General features: G+C 40.4%; 1 protein-coding gene across 4 annotated transcripts in view; it reads right to left on the bottom strand.

The window, feature by feature from the left end:
* LOC121858535 (excitatory amino acid transporter 3-like) overlaps positions 1 to 15,385 on the bottom strand; it is an 81,485-nt gene that overhangs the window by 31,121 nt on the left and 34,979 nt on the right. Inside the window, exon 1 of one of the 4 annotated variants that reach the window (XM_042355025.1) lies at positions 8,868 to 8,930. The exons of the other annotated variants lie outside the window; for them this stretch is intronic. The gene's annotated coding sequence lies outside the window, so the exon portion shown is untranslated. Of the gene's footprint in view, positions 1 to 8,867; positions 8,931 to 15,385 lie in introns of those variants that run through there. 4 annotated transcript variants of the gene reach the window in all.

Here is a 15,385-nt window from a genome sequence, read left to right as displayed (position 1 = left end):
GTGGTGAAGGAGGTGTGGTGGTGAAGGAGGTGTGGTGGTGTGGTCATGCAGGATGTGTGGGGGTGTGGTCATGAAGGATGTGTGGGGGTGTGGTAGACCAGATGGTGTGTCATCGCTTTGTCACGCTTAACCAACTTATTTCACTTGATTATAAACAATAACGGTAACCTAACCTAATGTAACAATCTAATATAAACCTAACCTAACCACCAGGTAGCGTTAGAGTGGTTAATAATAATCACTGTCACAGCTTATAATCCTTAGTCACTGTCACAACCTCACTGTCAAGCATCACTGTCACTTGTCTCTGTCGAATTCAACGCACGCTTACATCCTGACGAACCCAATGGACTGACGACAACCATCCCTAACTTCCTTCTTGCTTCACGACACCGACTCTCTCTCTCTCTCTCTCTCTCTCTCTCTCTCTCTCTCTCTCTCTCTCTCTCTCTCAGAAAAATGATCTGAAGTTAACAAGACATAAGTTGTGTGCTGCCATCTATTGAGGATAACATGTTATATCTCTCCACATTCTGTATATATTAATCATCATATAAATTTAATACACCAGACCACGTAACACGTCTGCTCACAACCAGAGAGAGAGAGAGAGAGAGAGAGAGAGAGAGAGAGAGAGATTGTAAGGACACATTTTCCAACACTAATTCAAGACTCAATCACGACACATCAAATCAAGTTCACATTTGAAAACTTTTGACAAAATTATTTATGATATTTTGTACAAGTTCACAGATATTAGGAACGACGAATACATATAAAACGTAAAAAGAAAAAAATCTATTAATAATTATCAAACAAAATTACATTCGTTGCCTAAAGACAGAAAAATAAAAGCAAAACAACATACACACAGACACTTTACCTGAGATCATCAACAGAACAGGGACTATACTGGTAGTCCAACGTCGATACCATAATGAATGTCTGCACACGCTGGAAACTAACTAGTGGGTGTGTGTGTGGGGGGGACGGCGGATGGTGCCGTGTGGGTGGCCGGCTAAGGGCGGGAAAGTGATGTGAAGTGAGTGCCCAGGTAAGGGTATGGCACAAGACTGAGGCACTTCGTAAGTCATACCCAACTGTGCTGTCGCTTGCGCGCCATCATCATCTTGACTCGACAACAAACAGGTTGCTCCATATACATGTGCACACACCATTGTAAAAAAAAATCATTAGCATCTCGTATAACTACTGCCTTCACTCCTTGTTGACGTCACTTTTGTACCGCAACTGTGCTGAAGTTCCCTTTTAACTGACCCTCTCCCCCATGACACTTTGTTATATATTTCCAACTTATGTTTATTATATATTTAAACAAATATATAACTTTGAAGCGAACTGATTATGTATTTGTCTATTAAAAAAAAACCTGCGTTGATATTCTTATGAAATTCTTATGAAGGAGTTGATTATGAGTGACCTTAAGATTTAGACATCCCAGTTCATTTCACCTGAAGATTAACTACCCTCGCCTATCCTAATTCAACCTAATCTATATATAACCCAAATCTAACTTACCCCAACTTAACACAATTTAACCCAATCCTCCCAGGTAGCATTAGAAGAATTAATCTTCTGGTGAAATAAACTAAGGTGTCTAATTTTCAGGTAAACCCACAAAACTACTCTACCTTGAGAGACCTGTGGATACCGAAACTCATTATTACCTCGGGACATGTATGTAAGTTCCCTACCATGGTGAATATTATATAACACACTTGTCTCAACCCTCCCTGTATCAGTGCTGCTGTTCTGTACCTTGGGGTCCAAAACCTAAACTAAATGGACTGAAAATGAGCACTACTGGAGGCTTCTCTCACTGTCCTAATTAACACACGTGGAAAAAGGTTGCAGAAGCGAATCCTCCGCGTGTGTGTGTTTTTGTTTCATATTTTGTTTATGAAGTTCAAGTGAGTATTTATCTAGTCTTGGATCACCTGAAGATTATTATCAACCCTAACGCTAACCTAACGAAACCTAATCTAACCTAACCTAACTTAATCGCCCCAAATAGCGCTAGAGGGTGATGTAGACTGGGTGGGAGGTTAATCTTCACGTGATCCCATGTCTTGAGTACTGGTTTTAAATTAATACTCACATTTCACATTAATTCTAATCTTATATAGTCAGTCTGATAGATATTAACAGCAATGGTTATTACTTTCTGTACCTACAATATGTTTCTTAATATTTTTTTAAACATTTTTTTCTTCATTTTTCTCTCTTAAACTTTTCTCTCACTTTCCAAATATTTACAAAATATTAAGTCGAGCATTTGTGGATATTCGTCTAACTTTTAAAATATAAGTGTATGTGGATATTCGTCTAACTTTTAAAATATAAGTGTATGTGGATATTCGTCTCATAAATAAATACTCCTGTATATTTTATACTTTCTGAACACAATTATATTGTACGTGCTTAAGGTGTAAACAACGAACGGACGTACGTACAGTAAACATGACCACACATGGAATAATTTTTTTGAAGGGAATTTTAAAACCTGGAGAACAATATTTGTTAAGAACCTGGCGAAATAATTTTGGTCGTGGTGAATTATTGTATTGTATTGTGTCAATTTGTGTAGAATGCGTCTCTGATTGTATTATTATTATTTAGTCGTAGTAGTTGTTGTAATAGTAGTAGCTAGTTGTAGTAGTAGTAGTAGTATATGTATCAAAAACACTCACACTGAACAGATATACAATCTTAACTAAATAAGTCACCCCTGAAACATAAACACTACAAGCCTTGAATAGAAAAAAACAAAAAACAAAAATGGCATTGAATTTCATACCACAAAAAAGGATTCCCACGGGATGTGACACGAGGGGAGATGGGATAGATGGATGGGATGGGGAGGGATGGGTGGGTAGGTTGGATAGTGGGTTGGGTGGGTGTGACCATAACTACGTGTCAGTGATATTGTAGTTCTTCAGCTTCCAATATATTAATACAACATCCTCATTTCACTGTCATATATGTCACTGTGCCTAACCACGACGACACTCCATTAAGCTAATCTAGGGGTGGTGGAGAGGAGCGGGAGTAGAGTAACTACGCATGGTGGTGAGTTATGGTGACCACGAACAGATGGCCGAGTCATTTTGTATTATCTCGATGCCTCTCTCCTCCCTGTGGTCACCAGCGTTCAGTACTACATCAAAACACCGCAAACACAGTAAGAGTCTAGTTAACCACGAAAGATAAGGGAATGTTCAAATAACCTAATCAAACTTAAGCTAAGCTAACCAAATCAAACTTAAGCTAAGCTAACCAAACCAAAGCTAAGCTCACAAAACCTCAACAGCAAACGGGGTGGTCACCTAACCTAACCTAATCCACAGGTATAGCATTAGTGTGTTGAATCATAAAGCGAAATAATCTGGGGGTGTCTAATCTTCAGATGATCCCAAATATATGCTAATTAGTGTATGTGGGAGGCACGACCTAAGACTCGTGTGATGTAAGTCATGCAGCTTGGTTGAGTGAGCTTCTAATGACCTTAACATAGCTCATGGCGGTTGTTGCTAGCCGAAGGTGACACAGACAGTCTTTACAGCTCAACTTACGACTGTTCTTGATGTTATCCTTAGCATAATTAGTGGTCTGCTGATTATATTACAGCATGACTCACGCAGCGAGCTTTCAACCGCAGCTTTACAGTACGACTCTCTGTTAATGCTCTTAGCATGAGTAAGTTGTGATGTTGATATTTCTTAAAAGGTCACCATAGCATGAGTCAACAGCAGGACCACGTGTGAATGATGCTTGATACTAGCTGGTCTATGTGTGGATGTTGGGGAGAAGAGGGCTGGGGAGAAGAGGGCTGGGGAGGAGAGGGCTGGGGAGAGTGGGAGGGGGAGAAGAGCGAGGGAGAGCAGGGGCAGGGAGAGGACAGGGAGAGCGGGGAGAAGGCGTGGGGGAATAGGGGGTGAGAGTGGACGTCAAGTAAAGAAAGTGGAGAGAGAGGATAAAGGGAGGGTAAACAAGAGAAGTGTGTGGAGTGGACGAGTTAAGAGGTGGCCTTATGAGTATATGAGAGAGAGAGAGAGAGAGAGAGAGAGAGAGAGAGAGAGAGAGAGATATTATTTACCTCGTAATTAATAATTTAGAGACAGAGAGAGAGACAAAACACAGTAATTAATCACAAGAACACAGTTATGAAAAACAAGCCACGGATCGTAGCGGATATAATAAAGGCGGGTTTAATAATGACGAACGCTCCTGAATGCAAACAAAGCCTACGCAACATCACGCTTAAGGGATATGTTACATAGAGTTTACAGCAGCATCTATACCTTTTATCCACACAGTACAATAACATTAGAATAAGAAAAGAGAGATAGAGCATAATAAGAACTTCATTGGTATGTGCATAATATTTTTTTTTTTGCTTATCTTCTCCCCCTCCAAAGACGAATATTACGCTAAGTATGCCTTTTTACCTCAAGTGCTCACAGACGTATGACGTTAAATTATTATCGGTAATTTCAAGTTCAATTACACGCGTTTTTGTTGTCATTTAGAGGGAGATAAGTTAAAAAAATATGTAAAGAAAGAGACGAGCAGATAATAACGCCCACAAGGAGTAAATAAATTAGTGACAGTTGAATGGCGGTTTTTTTTTTGTTTTTTTTTCATTGGTAGATTTTTTTCATGCTTCTCTCCTTCCACAAAAGGTGGCGTTTCACTTACATTTTTTGCGTCATTTTCTTGCACTATTTTCTTTAGGATTGTTATTTTTCTGAGCGAGACCTTCTCACCCACGCATACGGAACCAGTGTGTCTCATTCCGCGTTCGCTCCTTACGTAAGCAAACATATCAGATGCAGTTAGGATAAGTATAATGTATACTTTTAATATTAAATTTATTTTACGTGGCTCAATATATCACTTTATACAACTACTGTATCTCATTACCGTGTATGAATGTGACCACGGACATACCGCGGGAACAGTATGTTTCGTCTAAGACTCTAAGCAATACGTTCTCAGCAAAGATGAGAGCCCAAAGAGAAAACACGAGAGAAATTGGGAAAGTTGCGCAGTGTTAATGTGATGTCACCCCAATGGCTTCCACAAAGTCCTCTCAAGGATGTCAACACCATTATTAAAATTTATTCAATAGATTACACAATAATCTCACGGACAGTTACCATCATTTAAATTTATAATTTCCACATAGTAATCAAATAGCTTAACCAATCAGAAGTTTTGGAGAATGGCAATAAGAGTAAGGTCACCGAAACCTTAACGGTTTTCGATATAATATATACATTGACATATATGGTAGGCTCCATCGACTATCATAAGACTTGTCAATTGTCCTTAGAAAACGCTGAAACTTAAACCACCTACGATCAAACATCAAACCTTGAAAACGACGAAGTTCACCAGTACTTGCGAGGCTTCCAAAGCTGATGGACACTAGCGTGTTTATTTGCGTTCTTCTTGGGGCATCTTATATAACGGTGCTGCTCACATGCACGGCTCCCACACACACACTACCTTCCTTCTACATATTCTCTCATTGCAGTTTTATCTAAATTCATTCAGGAACATCATTATGGATGAAGACAGACAAAAGTACAGTGAAAAGGCAGAAATCCAGTAAACTGCGTATTATACACCAAAACTTGAGACCCCGCGCTGCATGAGTCACGATGCAAAGATATTCAAGACAAACAGTTGAATCAAAGCTTAATTTATTTGTTACAGACAACTGATATTAAACCTAAATCGTAAACACCCGCCGTTATATAACAGAGACATTATCCATTACACTTTATTTTTTATAATGGCAAGTGAGACAGGAAATATACTGCGGCGCAACAAGAGGAGGAATTAACTTACACCCACAGACGGTCGACCATTATGCAAGAGGTCACATTTTGACGGTCGCATAAAAAAAAGAAAAAACTTTATACCCAGATCCAGCAACAAACAGCCTCGCCTTGTTGTTTGGACGCTATCTTACACTGTGTTTATAATGATGTTTTATTCTGTTCAGTTGTTGGACGTAATTCATATCTGTGCCAGAACAAAGTCAAATATACACAAGCCTCGTATAATTTAAATTTAACGCTATGTAACCTAACTTGACTTGACCTAATATAAATTGGACAACCCTAACTGCTTTGGCCTGGCTTATTCTAACTTAAGCTGGTTTGACCTACCCTGACTAAACCTGATCTAGACTAAGTTAACATAACCTAACTAAACGAACTCACAGCGCCAAGTATCTATAGTAGGAGTTCTGGATCAAAAAGAAAAAAAAGACACGCACTGCAGCAGCAGGTGGTAGTCTTCGCCCTGGTTTCAACATTACCTAACACACTTGTTTATAAATATGATGTCCGTTCTTGCATAAAATTTCCATCCAGACAAAACTTTAAAAAAACAATTTGAACTGGAGGTAATTCAATGCTCTTTTCATTATTTTGGGATTTGGGGATTTCCTTTTTTTTTTGCTGGTGATATTTTAGAGGGTATTTCCTGCTGGTATTCCTTTCCTAGCGGTATTTATTTTTACTTAGTTGTAGTTTTCTTCCGTACAGTCAGGCCTCCCGACAGCCACAAGGCCGCAGGGACTCTAAAGGAGCGCTCGTCACTGTACAGATCACCACCACACGTTCATATTTCTCCTGCTAAAGAAAACAACGTGACGTTTATGGGCGTCATGATGGACCCACAACAATTTTCTAAGACTCGTCTTCACCCATAATGGCAGCACACCACTCTATGGACACAGGCTGTTAACGGGTCATGGGAAATGAATTATTATCACCTGTTGTTAACCTTAGAACTAGAGCAACAAAATTTACGTAAAAGAAGCCGAGAATTTATAACCAAAATACTTGATATAACAGAAAATAAAAATGTGTCACCTAATCGTCTTTTTATGACGGGTTCGTTATTGATGTTTGTTTTAATGCACACTGTAAATCAGGGGCAGGGGAGACAGAAAAACAGCGAGGGGAATATACATAAACACAAGCTTGTAGCCTCATCTACCCACACTGCTCGGAGATTAAGGAGATAAATCTCTTCTGGCAGCTGACAAAATAAAGCAAACCTAACCTAACTACATGCTTACGTTTGGTTGCCTCATGTTGTCTGGAAAATAGACAGTTTAGTGGTCCCTTTCATAGAGTTTTTTCTCCTGAAAGTGATGCGTCTCTTACACCCAACGCAATAAAAAGTACGACGAAACTCATGCGGCCACAAGACTTATTTTTCCAGCGACACAAAGAAAATGACGTATGGTGGCATATTTACTAGTGTTGTTTTCTTGTACCAGTCATTCATCCTGTCTGTCTATTTGTGTCTGTCTCGTGTGACGGAAATCTTTTGAGACAGGGTAGGATAATACAAGTTCATGCATGATAAATTTATATTTTGTGATATCTATGGAATGTTTTCAATAGAGTTCATCATCATCCTTACATTTATCTCAGCAGACAGAGCTTGAAGGACAGCAGGAGACTTGGGAGATGAATGAAGCCACAACTCACAAAACAAGGACAATTTAACAAGTACTGAGGATGATGAATCAGGAGTGGGTGAGTGTGTATTTGATGCTTGACTTGAGGCGCCATTATCCACTTGGCTCGACTTTATTTTTCACCGTGATGTTTACAAATATTTATTTAGCTTTTAATTTTAAGGACGGCTTGCATAATTAAAGTATATCTTTCTTTTATCTGTAGGATGAAACTTTATTTACCCCCCGTCCCCCCCCCCCCCAAAAAAAAGACGTCGTCACTCAAAATTATCAATAAAAATTATGTTGAGGCAATATGACAACGGATTTTGACAACCCTACCGATAAAAAATGAGCCGCAGTGTTCATTCTGGAATTCATCGACCACCCACCCCCAAGTACAGATAGTTTTTCAGTGACTGTACATAGTAATTTTAATTATTAAATGAGCAATATATTAATCAATCTATTACATTTTTATTTTTTCAACTTCTACCCGAGGTGACGACACAGGGAATATAGAAACCTCAAAGAAAATGGGTACAAGAAACAACGGCATGATGCAAGATAATTAATAAAGGAGATCGGAAAGTGATATGACAAAAATGAAATTTATCCAGAAAGAATTACTCATATCCTCAATTAACACTATTCATTACGTTAACAAGTACCTGTACTGTTATATACGAATTTGTGAGAATCCTCAAAATAAAACACACACACACACACTGTACAAAGGAAAACCCAAGTTGGAATACCCAAATACTGAGCACCATGAAGACACAACAACAGGTGCTTATTTTCTCTATTCTTGACTCCCTGATCGACGTTTGTTTTCACTCGCCGTTGTTGTTGCGATTCAGATATTGAAACGTTTCCACTGGCCGCATGGTGTGAAAATAAATAAATAAATAAATAAATAAATGCACAATATATACCATGGAAGTAATTAAACGAGAAAAAACATACTGCAGGAAAATACGTACAGATGATAGAAATAATCCAATTTGTTATAGAAATCGATATTCAAGAAAGATGAGCAACTCCGCACATGACCAAAACATTGATAATGGGGGAGGGTGGGGTTCTTTTTTACGCTAATTCTTTAATATACCTTGATTCCTTCTACTGTTCCAATGTAGTACAGCACAAAAAAACAAAACAAAAAACAAACAAAGCCTAGCTATAGCCTACCACTCGGTCACTACATGACTATAACCTTTTACTCAGTCACTCTACAAACATAATCTATATCTATCATTGTCCCTCGACATAATCAATCTCTCGGTCACTTTCCAAATATAATCTAACACTTGCTCACTATACAAACATAATGTACTACACATATGTCGTTACTCACCCGGAATTAAAACTAGAGTGATGCAGCGCAATAACACTCAAGGAGACTCGCCGTCCTACAAGCTTGACAACTCAACTACTACTGCTGCTTGCGGCGGAGACCTTGACGCACCCACATTACAGTATACCACCAATACCTTTCTTCCAGGTAGCACCACCGCGTAAAATTCCCCAGGACGGAGGTGACCTGGACGCATGAGCAGTAGTGTGGCCCATTTCCAGTATAACTTCCGAAACGGGGAAATATTGCCCTGATTGGGGGAAGACTTTTAAAGGGTTTATTTTCATTTATTTTACTTCTTCCGTGTTTTTCTTTCTTTATTATTATTATTATTATTATTATTATTATTATTATTATCAAAACGTATAGACACAGAGGCAATGACAACAACAAAAAAGACATCAATCACTTAAAACTTTAGATGATGAGCTTACAAAGAATTCTGATGTCAGCTACCTCTTCCTCACTCTCCTGTACTAAGTGTCATTGGTTCGACTATAGAGTAACACTTCCCCCAAGCCCCTAGTCCACCCAACTGTGAATGGGTACCTGACTACACAGTGAACTCGGTGGAATTCCTTGCCTCTCACACTGCCACTAACCTCCTGTGTACCGATAAAAGGTTCATTTTATTGTGTGTACAGGAATGAAGAGTGAAATAAATGAAGGACACGGGAGGAGGAAGAAAGGAGAGGGGAGAGGGGAAGAAGGATAAAAGGGAATAAGAATGAGAGAAGGGAGAAAGGGAAAAGAGAGAATAGGAATGAAAGAAGGCAAGGTCAGGTCAGGTCAGGTCAGGTTAGGTTCTTTGTGTCGTTTACAGGAGATAGTTACAGATCAAGTCAGGTCAGGTTAGGTTAGGATATTAGTGTCATAGATTAAGTGAGTCAGTTACAGAAGCTATAAGTGTTAGTACGTATCCAGTTAAGTGTACTATACAAGTTTTGCAAATCCCAGGCCAACAGATACGCCCATTCAGCGTATATAGTGAGGCAAGCAAGAACCGTGAAATTTGGTCAGCGTATACGCCCCCCGCTACCCTTTATGACCAGTGACGCATTCTAACGTCACGGACTTCTGATTTACCTTAATATAAAAAGGTAAATCAATATAATGACGAGGATAAAATGGGAAACGAAATCTTAACTTAAAAGGAAAAAAGATTAAGGGACACCTGAAGATAAGCCCCCCCCAAGTTTATTTCACTTTACCATTAACCATTCTAAATCTAACCTAACACTAAAGTAACTTAATGTTAACCTAACCTAACACTAAAATAACTTAATGTTAACCTAACCTAACGCTAACATTGTCTTACCAAAGCTATCCTAACCAAATTAATCTAACCTAACGTAACTAAACCTAACCACATCAAACTATACCCAAGTTAATCTAACTCAACCAAACCAAACCTAACCTAACCTATTGCTAACCTGAACTAACCTGCCAGATACCATTAAGGTGTTTTTAATCATCAGGTAATGTAAGGTGGGGGGGCTAATCTACAGGTGATCTATGAATTGATCCCTAGCGAGAGAAAACCATCAGGTATAGGTAACAAGTCTTAATCTACCTGGATGTTATGATAATTTACCTCTAATTACACAAAATAAACAAATTACATTGATTAAGTTAATTAAGAGACTAATTCACCTGTTGACTACCTGCATACTAAACCACATAATTGATATATCAGGTATACTTACAACTCATCTGTGATTTGGGAGCATAAAAAAATAATTACGCAAAATATGAATGTAGGAGTGTTGAGTATGACGTCACAGCGGGTGTATTGAATATGACGTCACAGTGGGCGTGGGTGAGTTTCCGTCCAATGAAAACGTTGCAAAAGTTTTTACAATCACGAGTTGGGGGCAGAAACGTTTCACATCCCTACCACCTGACGTTGATAAGGGCGTTGATGGATCTATTTTCTCAATGGGATTTTCATCTTTATGGTTCAGAGTTCACTTTAGTTGGGAACCTCACACAGTTTGTCATTTAGCAGTGATGACAATGACGGAGAAACAATGGACGAAAAAAAAGAGGAATGATATTTGCCTGTGTGGAATTGCCCTCTCTTCCCCTTCCTTTACTTTTTCTCCCTTCTCCCCCTCCCTCTCCTCTTCCTCTCTCCCTCACTCTCTACTCTTCCCCCAACCTCCCCCTCCCTAGTACAGACAACAACAACAACATTCTCCACATTCACAGAATCATCCAATCAGGCGTTATGTTTACGATCCCCAGTAGTGACGTCATACCCTGGGGATATGACGTCACAATACTAGAGGAAATTGGCGTCAGGGGGAAAATTCCAAACGAGTAACTTTCTCCTAAATACGATTGAGAAATACTTGGAATAGAAGATGTATTTCTTTTCCTGTATTATGTATTTTTATTTATTTTTTTTACTGTATTATGACATTTCTTTGTAGTTATGTTGTTATTTTCTGTTGTTATTTAACGGTATTTTCTGTGGTAATTAGTAAAGAGAAGGTGATAATGGAGGGAAGGGAAGACGGGGAGGAAAAGGAGGAAACGGAAGAACGGAGGGGAGGGGAAGGGAAGTGGGGAAGGAAAGGAAGCAAGAGTAGGAAGGGAAGTAAGAAGGGGAGGGAGGGGAAGGAAGGGAGGAGGGGGGAGGGAGGGAGGGAGGGAGGGAGGAGGGAGGGAGGGAGGGAGGGAGGGAGGGAGGGAGGGAAGGGAGGGAGAGAGTTGTGGTTTACGAACTATCATGATGTTTATAAATAACATATGACCTTCGATATAAACTTCCCTCCCTCCCTCCCTCCCTCGAGTTAAATTAGGTTGTGTTAAGTTGCATTAGGTTAGATTAGCGTTAGGGTGGTTAATCTTAAGGTGATGTAAGGGGCCAATCTTCAGGTATTCCCCAGGGTGTAATCACAATCCCGGAGCTCCACAACACAACTAATGCTCTCAACTTCTACAACTTCTTCATGTGGACGATAAGGCGACAGATCACAGTTGTTGTTGTTGTGGCCAAAATAAGCCTAAAATTTAATCTGATGTCAAGAAGAGACTTAATGGGGCTGAGATGGGTGGAGGTGGAGGAGGAGGAGGAGGAGGAGGAGGAGGGAGGGAAGAGGGGAAGGAGGGAGGAGGAGGGAGGAGGAGGAGGGGGAAGGAGGAGGGGGAAGAGGAGGAGGAAGGCTAAATACATCTAACTTATAAGCTGTTTTGGGATCTCTCTCTCTCTCATATATATATATATATATATATATATATACACACACCCTAATTAGCCACGAAGGTAATTAAACCAACCCCTATTAACTAAAAAGAGGCATTGACCCCTTCCCTCATACCCCCCTCCTTCACCCCCCCCTTCACCATCCGGCCTCCCACTCCCACCCCCGGTAACCCAACTCCCGGTGATCACTAACCACCAATTCGGCAGTTAACAAGCGGACAATGGCACCTCACTCAGGGTGGTGGTGGGAGGCCGGGGGTCGCGTGCTGCTAAGGCCGTATTATTGTGTTATGATATACATGATTTGTATTGATGATGACGTGTGTGTGTGTGTGTGTGTGTGTGTGTGTGTGTGTGTGCTTGGATCGTGTGTGTGTGTGTGTGTGTGTGTTTGGATGGTGTGTGTGTGTGGATGGTGTGTGTGTGTTATGAAACCTATGGTGTAGTCTCTCTAGATATAACCAAAACAATATCGACAAAGAAAAATGTCAACAAAACAGACTGTCAAGCAATATATCAGTAAGAGAGAATATCAACAGAACAAAATGGAAAGAAAGACGTAAAGTCAACAAAGGAAAATGTAAACAATGGAAGAAGTCAACAAAGCAGAATGTCAACAAAAGCCAGATGTAAACAAACCCAAAGAGAGCAATGGTGGCAGCAGGTGGAATCCGGAAGACGATGTTTCCGGGTTGAGAGAGAGAGAGAGAGAGAGAGAGAGAGAGAGAGAGAGACCCCACCCTCCACTAGCTCCAGGCCCTGGTGTAATGAAACCTTTACTGCCTGTGTGTATAGTCAGCTTCAATAGAGTTTTATAGCCATCTCTTTCATAGGGTGTCCTCGTATAAAGTCACTTCGATTAGCGCTGTTTTGTTATATTGTAACATTGTTGACGAATTAGGTCCAGTATCGGTATAAGGTCGTGCGATGTTTTGCCATTTAGTCGTTGGCTGTCGTGTGCTTGTGCGAAACTATTTTGTGCAGGTAAAGGCAATACTTTTATAATAGTCACTACATAACTACATAGTAATTACTGTACCTGCCACTTTATACCTAATGGACTACGTTTAGTAAGGTTCAGATATAGTTGTGTCATTATGTAGATTAAGGCATGAACTTTTATACGAGTATACTATTACCACATACGAATTAATGTAGCCACATTGACACTGCTCAGTATGGGCCAATAGGCCCGCTGCAGTTTCCTCCATTTTTATGTTCTTATACTGAGGCTTCTGAAAAAAAAAAGATATGAAATACTCCCTCAGTGTTAAAGCCTAAAGTTAATAAACGATATAGAGATTCTTTTAAGCAATTTTTACGAAAGTGAAAACAAAAAATCTACTTTTGATTTCGGCTGTCCACAAGATGATGCGACGTAACACTCAACATAGACCTGATAGTACTGGTGTGGGCGTTATCGTCTTGCAATACCTGTACTGATAAATTATGATTACACAACATACAATCAGAGACTGTGAAATATATCATCAAACTAAAAAAAAAAAATTAAAAAATTTCCTCTCAAACTGTGAAGAATATCCATAGCTTTCAGGACGAGACAGTATGGGTTCAGAATATACTTCCATTCCTCTCCTTTTGACTAGTAAACAAAAGTTAAGGTGATCGTGTGTGTGTGGAGGGCAGGTAATGGTGACAGTGCCAACGTCACCGGAGCCGCCATGCCCTACGGGGGAGGAAGAAGATCCTTTCTCAGGCGTCCTTTTGTGCCAGGATGAAAGACTACATTAGTGCAGTCGTTCTGGAGGATTCCTGCATCTCCCCCCTCCTCACCCCTTAAAATACCTCCCTCATTCCCTCCACCCCTTCCTCGCTTCCTGCACCCCCACCTCACTCCCTTCACTGCACTAAATCCCCCCCACCCCCTTTACCCCAAAGAAATCATCCTATCCCACTCCCTCCCCCAATTAAGTCTTTCTCCTTAGTTAACCCCTCCCTACTTCTCTTCCTAGCCTAATCCCTTTCCTACTTCTCCTCCTCCCTTTCCTTACTGTTTTTCTATCACCTAAATCTCTTTTTTTCTGTTGCTGCTGCTGCTGCTCCTCCTCCTCCCTCCTTTGGACCAGCGCACCTCTTTCACCTGTCGCCACCATCCTAGGCCTCCTCCCTCACTACGACCCCCTAGCAACCCCCCCTCCACTTCCCCACCCTCACCCTACTTACCCTTCTCTACTAGCACTCCACCTACTATTTCCTCTTCCCTACTCCACCTGTCCTTCTTACCTTCCCTTCCCCTCCCCTCCCCTCCTCTCCCCCCATAACAAGACACGAGGGGAGGGCAGCGAAGAACTCTCCCTTTGAGGAAGTATTTTGTGTGCATCATAAAGCGCCGAGGATTACTTAGCATATTATATAAAAGGAACCTTGTGATGTCTCTCTCGACGCAATAGACACAACGGCATCTTTGGCCCAGGCTATTGTGAGGCTCTCAGGCGAAAAAGTGAATTAGACGAAGAGAGAGAAAAAGAAGAGAGGAGAAGAAGGAAGGGAAGGAGTAGGAAGAGAAAGATGGGAGAAGGAAAAGAGGAGTAGGAAGAAAAAGCGAGGGGAAGAGAGAAGGGAAAGGAGAGGAGGGAGAAGGGAAGACGAAGGAAGGGAGGTGAGGAGGGAAGAGAGGGGGGGGGGAGGTGGGAGAAACGGTAGAGAGGAAGAGAAGGGGAAAGAAGGAAAGAAGAGGAAGAAGAGATGTGAAGAGGGATACTTTTCCATATACTTTTCAAATTCATTCTACAGTTCTGAATAATTAAAGAATCGACTTTTATTTTACATTATCTATAAATTTTTTTGGCATTTTAGATTTTTTTTTTAATATTTTTTTTATAATGAAAGATGCATCTCACCGTGAACTTCCAGACAAGTCATCCCCAAGCTCCCTCTCACCTGCCGACAGACACAGAAACTGGATTACACTGAAGTAGTTTGTCACAGGGCGCCGAGTTATCAACAACTATCATGTTAACTGTGAGGTCTACCTGTGTCATTAACTTATTAACTCTACCTTTACCTGTATTATTGTACCTGCCTTATTAACCTTACTGTACCTATATTATTCACCTATTTTTAACTCTCTCTCTCTCTCTCTCTCTCTCTCTCTCTCTCGTATATTAATCCCATAAAGTAGTCCGCTTAATTTGCTTTCTATCCCGATAAACCAAACAACACTCGACGTCTATTTTGGATTTTTTCTTTCTCGTGTTATACCTGCTTGTGTATCTGTCACGGAGAGTTAGTGGGGTATATAACTTGACTGTGTAAGTGGATGCTGGAATGGTACAGCTACAGGTGT

The sequence above is a fragment of the Homarus americanus genome, unplaced genomic scaffold (genome assembly GCF_018991925.1).
Source record: "Homarus americanus isolate GMGI-L3 unplaced genomic scaffold, GMGI_Hamer_2.0 scaffold19066, whole genome shotgun sequence".
In the NCBI taxonomy this organism is placed as follows: domain Eukaryota; kingdom Metazoa; phylum Arthropoda; class Malacostraca; order Decapoda; family Nephropidae; genus Homarus; species Homarus americanus.
Note: the sequence above shows the minus strand (reverse complement) of the source record. Positions and strands in the feature narration are given on the sequence as shown.